Raw genomic sequence first — 4,169 nt, 5'->3', positions numbered from 1 at the left:
ATTTTGACTGAATGTCTATTTTGTCTAAAATAAGCATAGCCATTTCTGGTCTGTTTTGGATAACTATTTGCATAGAAACTTTTTTTCATCCCTTGACTTTCAGTTTATGTGTTTCCTTAAGACTAAAGTAAATAGGCAGTCAGTAGTCCATTTGTGCTGCTACAACAAAATACCAGAAACTGGGTAATTTACAAAAAGTAGAAATTTATTTCTGATGACTTTAGAAGCTAAAAAAAACCAAGCAAAATGCATTGGCAGGATTGGTTTCTGGTGAGGGCTACTCTACTTCTAAGATGGCATCTTGTTTCTGCATTCTCTAGAGGAAAGGAACTCTATGCTATCACAAGGCGAAAAGGATGAAAAATCAAGAGAGGGCTTCTTTCAACCTTCAAACTCAAGCCCTTTAATCAGGGTGCTAACCCCACACATGAAGGTGGAATCCTCTTGGCTTAATCTCCTCTCAATATTCTTAATACTGTTGCATTGACAATTAAGTTTCAATATGAATTTGGGGGATATTATCACTCAAACCATAGTGGCAGTATATTGTTTGAACTCTTTTAAAAATCCATTTAGCCATTCTGTGTTGTTTGATTTGATAATTTATTTTATTTACATTTAAAGTAATTATTGATAGGGAAGGATTTGCATTGCCATTTGGTTAATTGTTCTTTTTTCCAATATTACTATCTTCCTTTGTGAATTGTTAAACTTTTGTAGTGGTATGCTCTGATTTCTTTCTCTTTATTTTTTGTATATCTGCTAGGGGCTTTTTCCTTTGGTAGTTACCATGGAGTTTACATATAACATCGTATAGCTTTAACATTCTATTTTAAGATGATAATAATTTAATTTCAGTTAAACACAAAACCTACACTTTTACCTCTCCTCCTCTACACTTTATGTTAATTATATCACAATTTACATATTTTATATTATATGCCCATCAGCATATTTTTGTAGTTATAGTTAACTCTGTGCTTGTTTCAATTACATTTTGTTGCAAATGTTTCTAAAAAATATCAAGTTTTTGCTTTGCTTTAGTAACTACAAACTGATGGCAATAAAATAATCTGTTTTTAATGATTAAAGATATTTTCGGTATTATAGGCATCACTGTTCTGAGTAATAATTCTTCTTATATAGGACTTTAGATGTATAAGATTGAGATGCTGAGCACAAAACATAACCTCACTAAAGCTTTTCCATTGTAAATTATGAATATTTGTTTGTTGTCTTATCACTAGTTTCACCCTCAAGTGCACAAAATACACCTGTTTCAGATTAGTTGCACCTACGTGAAATTACCATAAAAGTGTATGCATCCTAAATTATATCTTTGGGTCATCAAGGCAAATAAATATCAAACTCTAATAACACAAAAATAATATGAGGAAAGTGTGGGAGAAAATTATAATCACTCACTCCCTTGAAGTTAGACCTAGTTTTCATGTTAATTGGCCAGTGAAATGTGAATGGACATGAGGTGTTCACTCAAGCAAAAACTTTCAAAGCCAATATGTGGTCTATCATTGCCCTCTCATCACTTCTTGACCTTTTGGCTAAGATCTCGTGTAGTATCACTGCCTCTTTTTCCTCTGCCAAGAGATTGGAAATGTACAAGATTAAGGCTGCTTTATTAGTCTAGATCTCAGGGTAATATGTTATGAAACAACCAATTTGAGATCCGCTTGCAGTAAGAATGATAAATAATCCTCCAATGTTATGTTTATTACCACAGCATAACTTAGCATGTGTTGACAGATGTATGCAATTATAGTTAGTGCTTTAATGAAAATTTTTTCACTTTCTACATGTACCAGGCACAAGAGTAGACATTCATAGATAAGGAAACAGAAGTAATACCTGTCCCTAAAGAAGCTTATTTCTTATAAGTGTGGTGGGATAAAAATACTAACTGGAAAATTAGATTACCTGCAAATCACCTCTCAAATATATTCCCATCTCTTGAATTCTAAAATTAGTACTCTATAATAGAGTACAGAAAATCAACCAATATATCAGTCAGATGAGAGGACCTTGGAGATTGGGAAGCTCCATGAACCTAAATTACCAACTAATTATCTTTTATTTTGGCAACCACAACTCTCACCAAGAACCGAGATGCAAATAGGAGAAAATTCTATATCCAACTATAGTGGAAAAACTATGAGACATTGTCAGGAAATTTCCTTCTTTTTCAACATATTGGATGAAAAATCAGAACCTACTCTGCAGCCAACATTCTTCCACCTCTGAACAGGATACATAGTTTCCAGCAGTTCTTGCTGCTGACTCTGAGGACTGCTCTCCAGAGTAATTAAGCATTATTGTGTATCACGGGGCTTGGGGCCTGGTAAGAAAACACAACAAAAACACAAAGACCAATGTATTATTTGGCTGTGGCCTGCTTTGGGTTTTCCAAAAAGTCTGATGTAACAATTGAAGCCCGCATGAATTGGGTCTGATGGCTGTTCTCATCTTTAACAGGAGTAGGCAGCATTTTACGAGCCTCATAAAAGAGTTTATGAGGCTTTGATGGGAAGTTGGCAGCCCAGGTTGCCCGCGGTGACCTGATGAAAAACAGCTCTTCTCCACACCTTTATGAAGGGTTTATGACTGTGATTCTTTACTCAGCCAAGGCAGAGCAGAGCCAGTGGAGTCAAAGAGATGTACTCAGAAATGAAGGTGAAGGAAAAACTTCTCTCTTACAAGTCAGAACTTGAAAAGACATCAGCTCACAGCAGGAATTCTTAATTGAGATCCTGGGGAGGTTGAGAAGACTTAGTTCACTAAGTACACTTATAGATGCCTTCTTTCCATCTTTATCAAGTGGCAACTCTCTCTTCATCTTATTTCACTTTAGGACACTTCTGACTTAGTGACTAAGAGCATGGGCTTTGAAGACATGAGCTGCGACTTTAAAATTCCCTCCCTGCCCCCCCCAACTGTTACCTGTGGGACTTCAAGCTAGGCATTTAACCTCTTTTATCCTGTTTCCTATTCTTGACTCTTGCTGAATAACAAGAAAAACAATGAGGTTACGTTTACAAAGTTCTTAAACATTACCTGCTACACAATGACCATTTGAAAATAAATGGCTGTTTTTCAGAAGATCTGAGTTTGAGACTCAGTTTGACCATTTTAGACGGGTAAATTACCCCAGAGGATTCTAATTTCCCTCACCAACAACATGGAAGGAGTAGGAGTGAGATGTAGGAATAAATTAGAATACTATATATGAATGCAGTTTGTAAATTTTAGGGTGGAATACAAATTTTTTAAAAATCATACAATTCTACAAAATAGTTTCTTAAATAAAAATGATAATAACAAAATATTAATATAGTGTGTGCCATGTTTTAAAACTGGTTCTAAGCACTTTTACATGTATTAATGTGTAATCCCCATTAACCGCTATGAACTACCTACTTGATTATCTCCATTCTACAGAATGGAGGAAACTGAGGCATAGAGAGTTTTAAGAACTTGCCAAAGGTAGAGTACGTGTGAAAACTCAGACAGGCGTACTGCGTCCCTTCCTCTCTGAGCTCAGACCTGCTTGGCAGTGTGATGACCAAACGCACCAAGAAGGTCAGAATCATGGGTAAATCCAGGACCCGCTAGGGGCCTTGCTCTGGAAGATAGTGGAGGAGCTCGAGATCAGACAGCATGCCAAGTACACTTGCCTCTTCTGTGGCAAAACCAAGACGAAGAGAGCGCTGTGGCCATCTGGCACTGTGACTCCTGCATGAAAACAGTAGCTGGTGGAGCCTGTACCTACAATACCACTTCTGCTGTCACAGTAAAGTCTGCCATCATAAGACTGAAGGAATTGAAAGACCAGTAGAAGCTCCGCCATTTGGAACATCACTAGTCTATAATAAATGGCTTAATTTATGTTAAAAAAAAAATTAAAAATAATAAATCTCAAACAGAATGACTTTTTCATCTTTAACAAACTAGTTTTCTATGATTTCCTTTTTTTCCAATTTAGATATACATTTTCAAATTGTTAGACCTGTAGACATTTTTTTTTCTTAGTGAACCAGATAGCTGGTTCTATATTCATGGTAAGTATAACTATAGTTAATTCCACAACAAGAAAACATGTAGTTTATCAAGTTTATGTAACTTTCATTTATCCCACAAATATTGTTTGAATGCTT

The 4,169-nt window shown here is 35.7% G+C and overlaps 1 pseudogene; it reads left to right on the top strand.

Moving 5' to 3' along the window:
* Positions 1 to 3,573: 3,573 nt before the first annotated feature.
* Positions 3,574 to 3,850, top strand: LOC110595693 (annotated as a pseudogene).
* The last annotated feature ends 319 nt before the right edge of the window (positions 3,851 to 4,169 follow it).

Source organism: Carlito syrichta, unplaced genomic scaffold (assembly GCF_000164805.1).
Source record: "Carlito syrichta isolate Samal-C Ts95f unplaced genomic scaffold, Tarsius_syrichta-2.0.1 Scaffold303552, whole genome shotgun sequence".
Taxonomy (NCBI): domain Eukaryota; kingdom Metazoa; phylum Chordata; class Mammalia; order Primates; family Tarsiidae; genus Carlito; species Carlito syrichta.
Note: the sequence above shows the minus strand (reverse complement) of the source record. Positions and strands in the feature narration are given on the sequence as shown.